The sequence below is a fragment of the Helianthus annuus genome, chromosome 11 (genome assembly GCF_002127325.2).
Source record: "Helianthus annuus cultivar XRQ/B chromosome 11, HanXRQr2.0-SUNRISE, whole genome shotgun sequence".
Classification (NCBI taxonomy): Eukaryota; Viridiplantae; Streptophyta; class Magnoliopsida; order Asterales; family Asteraceae; genus Helianthus; species Helianthus annuus.
In genome coordinates, this window is record NC_035443.2 from 158,433,076 (window position 1) to 158,443,463 (window position 10,388).

The window sequence follows — 10,388 nt, forward strand, 5'->3', positions numbered from 1 at the left end:
TAATGTTGTTGAGAAAAGTAGCAATCACATTAATGAATGTGGTTATATAATAGTTCGGTAGAAAGGAAAACATTCTATATGTTCAAATGTAAAACTAGTATAACTAATGATTGTCGTTTTGCAGTTAAATAAAATTTTACTAAATGAAATCAGAGATATGAAATAAATAGAGGCGTTGCTTACATAGGGAGTGATGTGAAAACTATAAAAAGGTCATGTGTATCATGTGTTGATCGCTTACTCTGGTCAGGTAAGTAGTGGCATATGATACCATGAACTTCTTGTAGTGGACACATTTACGTCCGGTGTAATAAGGACAGGGTGAATGGGACAAATTAAAAAGATACCCAAATGAATCAAATAAGCAAAATGTTTAATGATAAACGTAAACGCGAGTCGGATGACGGAAGCGTATTACGTTAGAATAACGAGCCCGAGGGAAGGGACAAGGAACAAAGTGAATGAAAACACAGACCGGCTAGGCATAGGGACAAAATTTGACTGTCACAAGTGATGAAATTCACACGGACAAGTCAAACGATTTAAATAAAGAATAAAAGACTAGATTGAGTAAAAGCGATGGGTTTCACTAAGATGACCAAATAAATTAAAACGAAGTCTTAATAGACACCGGGACGGTTACTTTGATAGTGACTTCGGTAAGATACCCGATAGATGGGTAGGATTTTGAAAGTATGCGTAAACCAAGAGACGGGAACGCGAAATAGAAAGTAAAAAAAAAGACTCGGATTAGGAGTCATGACTAAAAGACGATGAGAATTTGCAAACAGAAATTTTGATAACTACGTTCAACTATTTTAAAGTTGAACGGGTCGAATAAAGAATAAAGTTTGACAATCATAAGTGATGAAACCTCACACGAATAAGTCAAACGAGATAAATAAAGTATAAAAACTTGGTAGTGCAAGTAAGCGCAAACCGAATAATGGAAGCGCTAAATATTAATGAACCTATGTGATGGGTCGTAAGGGAATGTAGATAGGAAAAAAAACCTCAAACTAGCGAAACAAGAATGTTAAAAAAAATGCTAAGATAAAGAACCCGGGTAACGGGTCGTAAAGAAGTATAGGTAGGAACCGGGTAACGGTAAGCGCAGGACAAACCAACGTGTAAATGACGTTAGAAGTCATAAATTCGGAAAGATAATTCGAAAGAAAACAAATGTAGCCTTAGACTACGGTCAAGGTCAAATGAAATCCAAAAAGAAAAAGTAAATAATTCTAAACATAAAAAGGGTGCTTTGACGCCATATAGATATATAAACATATATACATTTGAATAGAAACTCGAATAAAGTATGATATACGGAATCATCATAACCTGCGGGATTATAAGTAATGTTAAGGTCTACGAGACCAAAAAGACTTTGGGTCATAAATAGAAAGAAACGAATTGTCGGGGTCTCACCTTAAAAAGGTGGAAATCTAAGGAAAAGCCTGCGAGACTAAGTGAAAGAACCTATGGGTCAATAATGTAAAGCGAGGAAACTGGTTGTAACTCCCTGCGTAAAATAATATCGGAAGGTAAAATGTGTATAAAAGCGATGAGTTTCGCTAAGTTAACCGAATGGGTTAAAATGAAGAGATAATGAAAAGTTTGGTGGACAAAAGTGAAAGATTTTACTAAATCATCTAAACGGGTTGAAATGACAAAAGAATTCACGATTATTAAATTGTGTTATTTTCACAAAATGGTGAAGGCATTACCAAAGTGACAACAAAAAGGAATAAGTCCTCAAACGTAAAATTCCTAGATCTGAGAAAAAGACATAAGACAAGAGGAAGACGTAAACTAAAAATTTAATTTTTAGTCAAAAGCAACGTTTAAACAAACATAAGTAGTATGAAGAGATTTAGAAAATCTTAGACACACATAAGGCCGGAGAACGGCAAAACAGTATACCCAGATGACGGGGTATGAAGTGACGGCGACTAATTAGTCTAACCGGTAAACTATCCAAAGTTAAAGGAATGTCATGACAAAAACAAAGCGCTTGTTAATATAAGACAAGCGCGGGATAAACTTGTTAACAGACTGATGAGACTAAGTGGTCAAGTGACAACTCGGTCAATAAAGATAAAGGATATAAGCTGAAAATAACGGTCCGCGAGGTCTTACACATGAAAGACATACGCGTCAATATAAATGAAAACGTTATATTGAAAAGAATGAATGAATGCCTTGAAAACGAAACTAAGTTCGTTAGTCTAAATAAATGAGCTACGTAAATAAGGTTTCGGGGACGAAACCTATTTAAGGGGGGTAGACTTGTAACACCCCGAAAACGGGTTTGGTAATCAAACCACGTTAATAATAATGAACGGGTAAAATGCCGTTAGTGGTAAAATTAACCGGTAAATATTAGGATTTAAATAAATAAATCTAATATTAATTAAAATGAGGATAAATACTTTGAGAAAAAAAAGTATATAAAAGGCCCGAGTTAACGGGACTTAAAGTAAAAACGGGATGTGACCTCCCCGAACCTACCAAGTAACTAGGAATATCAACCTAGTTAGTTAAATGTTGTTAAAATTCCAAAGAAATTTGATTAATAATACTTGTTTAACTCTACAAAAGTTTGAGGACTAAACATGGGCAAATGGAATGAAGTTTTAATTAAAAAAAATTAATTAAACAAACACACACACATACGTGTGTGAGTTCCTGCGATTTCAACCAGAGCCAAGAAGGGCTCTCAAGCTCAAGCCCTAGTATTGCTAAATTGGCCAAATTGAAAGGCCAAATCAAACCCAAATCGAAATCCAAGCGCAAATTAGTGATCACCTCAGTAAAGGGATCATAAGGTATGCCAAATTTCATTGTTTGATTCCATCTTGAATTCTTGATAAATAATTGTAGTCGAAAATTTGGTATGCATGATTGAAGTTTGAATGAAATTAGGAATGAAATCATGACTAGGAGTAAACCCTAGTCAATATCTTGTTGAATTAGGGTTCAAATTATGAGATTCATGATTATCCACTCATGGGTCAAATGGGTCTTGTAGAAATAGGATGAACACTAGAATTAAAATTGTCAAACTAGTGTTATTTGAGCTCCATGAAGCAAGTTTAGAATGTTGATGTATAAAATTAGACATAAGAACTTAAGGAAGATGTTAGAAGTGGTTAAATAACTAGTCTTGAAACTTGATAATGATTTTGTAAAACGATGCCCATAAGGTGTTTGTTAAAACGCCTAAGAGAAAGCTAAGATGTTAAGTTTCAAATAAAAACACATATTCGAATAACATTGTGAAATATGTGTTATATGTCATGAATGGATTTCTAAACAAATCATTGATTGAACTCTATAGACAAAGGAGTTGAGTCTTCAAGCGGACAAACCGGAGTGGACATGCGCTTGAAGGGAACGCTTTAAAGGTACGCGACTTGTCGTTCCGTTACATTTATATAGACAAGCTTAGTTAAAATATGTTTAAGGTTGATATAGTGAAAATGGTTGAGTTGGTATGTCAATGAGGTGATGGAATTCACTCGACAACCAAATGGGTCAAATTAATAGTTAAAATAATAGTGATCAAAATACGGACACCATTTGGTAAAAGTTATAACGGGTCGGACAATTTAAGAAAAATGTCTTTTAAGTAGTAAAAACTCACGGCGCAAACCGGAATTGGTTCAAGGAGCATGATGGTATTAATATACCATCATACGTTGATAAATGGTCATGTCGACTAAACGGGTCAAATGGTGCGTTAATACCATTTGACAATAATAACTAACGAATACTTGTTGAGTTTTGTGATCACAGGAAATAACATATGCTTGCATTATTTTAGCTATAAAAATTTAAAGCAAAAAGTATATAAACGGGTCAGTGCTATGACCCGAGTCAGGTACGCATATTTAGAATTTTAGTAGAAGTGATATTTTGGTCAAATTGACCAAAAAGCCTTTGATGTGTGAATTGGGCAAACGACCCATATGGGTTGTTTAGGGACTTGCGTTATGTTTATGGAATATAGGTAGATACCTTGAAGGTGGGATGATGATGGGTGAAAAAGAAAAGAGCGGGTTATAGACTAGACTGCTTAAAATCCCCTAAATGGGTCAAAATAGATTTATGCGAATAGCTTGTGTACTAGTCACGTATTTCATAAGAAAGTATGAACCCGAGCTAGAGATCTTGAGTTAAATACATCGACGTATGCATTTTGGTTGTTTAAGAAACAAGTTGGAGGTTTTGAATACAAACGGGTCAAAATGTTGAAATTGAATAATAAGCCGAAGGTTTAAAAATATAGAATTTTATTTGTTTAAATGTTAAAATTTCACTCCACAAGATGGGGGATTAAATTACGAATGAGTAGGAAAAAGAATCGCATAAAACAGACATCTAGATTAAAAGTTATGGCAATTTAAAGTTAGAATTTCAGAAAATTGAGCTGGGCAGGAAATGCAGGTTTGCAACCTGCACCTGCTGGAAAACCGTCTCCCCCGCGGCACGCGGAGGGAGACATGTAACCTGTCGCGACATGCGGAGGTCGCTCGCGGCCCGCGTAAGCTTTTATGGGATCTGTCGCGGGGCGCGACAGACCCTATTCCGAATTTTTAATTTGTTTTCTAATTGTTTGATACCAGAACTTGTTTATATGCACTATAACATTGTCAAAACTAACATTTAATGTGGTTTTGACATAAGGTGAAGTTGCTCTTGCTCCGGATGGTGATCAAGCATGAATCTAAGAACCGAACACACCTCTCAATGAAGCTTCCGCAATTATTATGTTTTGTTTAAAAAAAAGATTATGTAAACACACTCAACTATGTTTTGGGATGTTGTAAACATGTTTTAAATACTTATAATGTAAGTGTTTTTGTTAAGTGGCATTTTTCATTTAAAATGCTAACTTTAATGTTATAGAAATGTTAAAAATTACTATGGGTGTTACAGTGGGAGGCTTTGATTGTCCTCCCCTAGTGTTGGTTACTTCGATTTCACCGATTTCTTCTACATGCTGGACTTGGACGTTTTGATTGTCCTCCCCCAACACTGCATTAGAGTTTGCTCCAAAACCAAACTCAGGAATAATTCCTTGACCCGCCATGATCGAAGGAAAAACAACTCAGAAAACTCAGAAAAATAAGATGAAAGTGATTTATAGAAAACCGGTGGGCGCCAATGAAGAAACACAGAACTAATTCTAGGGTGGATTAGTTTGGTTTATGTTTCTACCATAAGGGTTAATTTTCTTATAACTTTTTGAGCTCCTTAATGATCCGCTAATCCTGTAAAACAGAATACCGTTAGCTTATTACACTACAAGAAAATGAAGCTATTGCAACCCTAATAAAATGTTGCATTAGGCCTTGAAAAGGTTGCATTAGGCCTAATGCAACCTTTTATCAAAAGCTGCATTAGGTGAAGTTGCATTAGACCTATTGCAACCTTTTTTAATTCTAAAGCAACCATTTTTGAAAGTGTTGCATTTACTATTTATATGCAACCTTTTTATTATGCAACCTTTTATCATTCTAATGCAACTTTTTTACTTTAAAATGCAACTGTTTTAATGCTCAAATGCAACTTTAAGTATAGTTTAGACACAAAATTGCAACCTTTTATACACTTAAACGCAACTTTTTACATATTTTAATGCAACCTTTTCTACACCCTAATGCAACTTTGTAACATAAATTCAATTGCTATTAATTAATATGCATCCAATCACAATTACACCAAAAAATAATAATAATAATAATAATACAAATATTATTGATAATCAAAAAGTGTACTTTTAACATGTTTGTCCAAACTCAAATAACTATATAGTCAATATAAAGTGTCAATTACAATAATAAAGGGAAATAAAAGCTTTCTACTCCTCCCGCTCTCCAACTAGTAATTGTTTTAAAAGCCTTTCACATCATAGCTTCCAAATTTTGCCGTTGGCTGTCAATATCTTTTCGCATAATTTCGAGCTTGGATTTTTTTTCTTTCGTGATCCTCTTCAAAAATGCAGCTGGAGAAGCTGCAGGCTATGGCATTTTAGCTAACTATCAAATAAAACACTAAAAACCTGAGTGAATTGCAAGTTTTGTCCTTTATCTTTATGCCATTTTGCAAGTTTTGTCCTTTATGTTTAAATTTGACGAGTTTTGTCCTTTATGTTTAAAAATCAAGCACGTTTTACCCTTTGGGCCTTAAAAATCAAGCACGTTTTTTCCTTTATGTTTAAAAATCAAGCACGTTTTGTCCTTTATGTTTAAAAAATCAAGCACGTTTTGTCTTTAAAAATCAAGCACGTTTTGCCCCAAAGGGTAAAACGTGCTTGATTTTCAAACATAAAGGACAAAACTCATCAAATTTAAACATAAAGGACAAAACTTGCAAAATGGCCTAAAGATAAAGGACAAAACTTGCAATTCACTCCTAAAAACCTAATCCATACTTCAAATTAACTAAACGTTGAATTGAAGATAAGAAAGAAAATGCTTTCAACTTACTTACATTTATAATGTAACGGAGAATAGAATCGTAAGTGAGCAGCCGATGCTTCCACTATTAAGAAACAAATATGTATATAAGAGTAGAAGGGCATATGAAATGATACTTTCCGAGTTCTTGTGAAACGTCATTACGTCGGTAACATAATATTCCTTATGTACCTGCAACACAAAAATCACAATCAAACAAATAAAAAAGTCTAGAAACTAGTAACGAACAACATACCAATAGAGAAGACATTGTACAAGATATCACCTAAACAATACAAATAAGTGTTTGTTAGCGCAAGTTAAGATAATAAAAAGATTTTATAATTTCTTGTAGTAATGAACCTTTTCGAGTTCTGTAGAAAGCATATCTTACACTTAGGCGATTTGTGCCTCCACTCCTTCAAATCAAAATAGACACTTATAAGAACAAGATTCATCCTTGGTTTTATCTTGAGATACCACCATAAATAGATAGGTTATAACCTTACCATTTAATTGATTACTAAATACTTCTTAAAGCAGTCGCTCTTAAGTAAATTTTCAAGTAGCTGCACCAAACAAATCCAAAGCTCACAACTCAAAACTTCAACAAAAGAATGATAAAAAAGGTGCAATTCTAACAGTTTAAAACCCGAACTGCTAAAGCAATTTTTGAATGGAAATTATCTAAGCATTTAAGATAGGAACACTCACATAATCTCGAATATAGTCATACTTTGTCATCCCTGGTGCACACTGCGTCCTCAAGTAGGGTAGATGTGAGGCTGCAAATTGCGTTTCAAATTACATGCACGAAGCAAGAATATCATAGCAGTATTCATCTGATTTTTAGTAGTTACATCTCAATCACAACTACAAACCTACTTTGATGACATTGTACAACTCTTAGTCTTGGTACGTAGACAAACCAATCAAATTATTAATTCGGCTTTCTACAACTTAATACAGTTCAACTTTTCAAAATTCACACACGAATAAAGCACATATTAAGTTTTACTCACTGGATATAAGCAAGAAATCGTTAAAAAAAGAACTAGATTTTAAGAAGCGAAGAGTAAAACGAAAAGAATGCTTGTCAACCGATGTAAGTATGTAACCTTTCAACAGAGTCAACATTTGCGCGATATCGTCATAACAGACTAATTGACAAGCAGAAACCACCACTTTACACCCCTCCATTTATCCTCCAGTGAAGACAGGATCTGAAAAAAATATATTAGACGAGTATTAGTAGTTTGAATCCATAAAGTTGCCTCCCTTGCTCTTAACACTGAAGAAATGCAGCATGGATCATCTGGAATGGCGAGTTTCAACTTGAATTATAGTAGTAAAGAATTTTATCAATAAGTAAGCATTGAAGATCCATTTTGTAGCTAAATAATAATGCTCTAACTGCTATCAACTAAAAAGATTGTAGGATGGTAACTTTTCATGTCTTCTTACACATAAATCACAACTATTTTCTCTACTCACACATAATTTAAGTATCTACTTCAGTAATCACCTCATGTCAGTCGATTGTATGACAAAGAAAGTACATACATTAAAATTCATGTAAGAGGTGTGCATGGCAAGCCACTAGTGATCAATTAGCTATTTAGCTCGGATGTAATGCAATAAAGAAAATCAATTACGGATCCATATTCTGTCAGGTAAAGTAAAATGAGAGTAATATACAAATTATTATCTCCAACTGTGGACATAGAGAACGAAGATTATGTACAAGCAGAAAAACTATTTAGACAAGTTGAATATACCCATTTTCTTTTTCTAGGTAACTTTTTGTCATCTTACCATATTGAAACGTCAAACAACCTCGTTTAAATTAAAATGGGTTGAGATTGCCACCCAGAGAGATATTGAAGATCAGGCATTTGATTTTATTTATGCATTGTTACACGAAAAAAATAAAAACTCATGAGATTATAGTATTCATATTGTATAGTTCATCGAGTAAATTGTAAGAATATATGGAACCTCCTTAAAGGTCCAACTTCTGACCATGATGCATATTCCTACATGGCCTAATGCGTACACCTTCTCCAATCACACAATGCACAAAACATTTTATTTAACAGAAAATCACATTAAAAGAAACCATTATCAAGATAATTAAGCACATAAAGCGAATTGAATATATTATATAGATCCTAGCACAGTCCATAAACTCTTCACTGAGAAAAATAAAATATCATTAAACATCATAATCTCACAAATCACAGCCTCATTAATTAATCATGTTTATGTGTCAAAGTCATAGGCATTTACATAAGATTTAAAGGTAAATATGATGGCATACAGTAGGTTTATTGCAACTTTTTTTTAAACGGCAAACTTCATTTTTTTACTCAAGTTAAGACTTGAACCCAGGGGCGGATCTAGGTCACTTTTGTGGACTCCCAGGAACTCATTCGGTTTAGAAAAAATGGGAAAATTAGTGAAAACCTTGTATGATTTGGAAAAAATAGTGAGAATCTACCAAAAGGAAACCAGTGAAAAAAGTTCTTAGATCCGCCACTGCTTGAACCCATGACTTCCCCAATTTGATGCTCCTAGTTTGCTTCTCCTATTGGACCACCAACCCCAATGGTTAATGTAACTTAAATCAGCAAGATAATCAATTAGTAATACTAAATGGGGCAAAGAATAAGTTACCAAATGCCTGTATTAGCAGAAATAAAAAGCCACAAAAAATGCAAGTGTATGTATCTTCTCCGTGGTACAACCGTATCCATCTTCAACACATCTGTTGTATCCAATTTCTTGAAATGGTTTGATTAAATCCTTAATATGTCCATAGAATTTGGGATTTCATAGTCTAGGTCAGTTATGGTTATGGTGCCACTGTGACTTGGCGGAGACTAGAGGTGGTGGTGATAGTTCTCGGTGGTACTACGGTTACCGGCAAGAGTAACCAGAGAAACAATTTAGACTAGGCTACCAAAATTAGATCTCGTTCAAAATGACGAGTAGTGGCGGTGTGTGGTGGTATCAACCGGCTAGAAATAACAAGTATCTTGTGGCATTCAGATTGGGGTACAATAACATCTTCTAACTTACAGTTCCGGTGATCCGCGACTGTGGCTGTAGATCTGCATCAATGCGTTGGTGTGGACACGATAGTGTTTGCTTACTTTGGGGTTATCATTTGGTTAGGGTTTTCAAAGACTTGAAAATTTCGAAAAAGAGGGAAAATGAGCAGGCCGGGAAAAATTAATTGATTGTTTGGGAAAAAGAAGTTAGATTATTTTATAGAAAATTAATAAATTAAAATAATTTATACAAGATATAGTGTTTTAAAAAACAATAAATTATTTTTTTATTCCGTGTGTTTTAGGGGGTGTTTGGGATTGCGTTTTCAACCTGATTATTTGATTATTGTGTTTTGAAATCGCAAAAAATCTGTTTTGAGTGTTTGGTAAAAAATTAATAAAAAGTGATTTTTTACGTTTTGTAGAGTTCAAAACGTGATAATCCATAAGTAGGTCACCCCTTGCTGCAGGAAAACGTGATAATCCAAAAACTGATTTTTTACGTTTTCACTTATTTATTTTTTTAAAATATATATACTTGCCAAACACTCAAATAGTTGATTATCTGATTATTGCGATATCAAACAACATAATCAAATCCAAACAATGTTGATTATCTGATTATTGTGATATCAAACAACACAATCAAATCCAAACACTATCTTTCCGCAGCACGTTTTATTACAGCTAATTATTTGATTCTGATTATTCAAAACGCATAATCTATTTTCAAAACTCAACCCCAAACACCCCCTTAGTAGTTTTAATCATTTGAGTTCAAAATCAAAAAGTTTAACGTCTGAGTGTCTAACCACTCTTTTTATAACATTTTGAGTCCCGGTATTTTAGTGGTTTTAACCACTTGAGTACA

The 10,388-nt window shown here is 33.9% G+C and overlaps 2 long non-coding RNA genes across 7 annotated transcripts; one reads left to right on the plus strand and one right to left on the minus strand.

The window, feature by feature from the left end:
* Positions 1–2,682: 2,682 nt before the first annotated feature.
* Positions 2,683–4,877, plus strand: LOC110887235. Its single transcript, XR_002563168.2, has 3 exons — positions 2,683–2,828; positions 3,341–3,407; positions 4,690–4,877. It is a non-coding gene; the product is annotated as an uncharacterized LOC110887235 (long non-coding RNA).
* An 866-nt stretch (positions 4,878–5,743) lies between these two features.
* On the minus strand, positions 5,744–9,684 carry LOC110890845. Of its 6 annotated transcripts, none has more exons than XR_002564803.2 (8): positions 9,141–9,684; positions 7,583–7,687; positions 7,179–7,249; positions 6,974–7,033; positions 6,828–6,883; positions 6,721–6,750; positions 6,499–6,656; positions 5,744–6,019 (listed from the first exon to the last, which is right to left on the minus strand). It is a non-coding gene; the product is annotated as an uncharacterized LOC110890845 (long non-coding RNA). The 6 variants fall into 6 exon arrangements; XR_002564804.2 differs by adding an exon at positions 8,965–9,051 and having other exon boundaries at positions 6,499–6,750; XR_002564807.2 differs by having other exon boundaries at positions 6,499–6,750; positions 9,546–9,684.
* Positions 9,685–10,388: the final 704 nt, after the last annotated feature.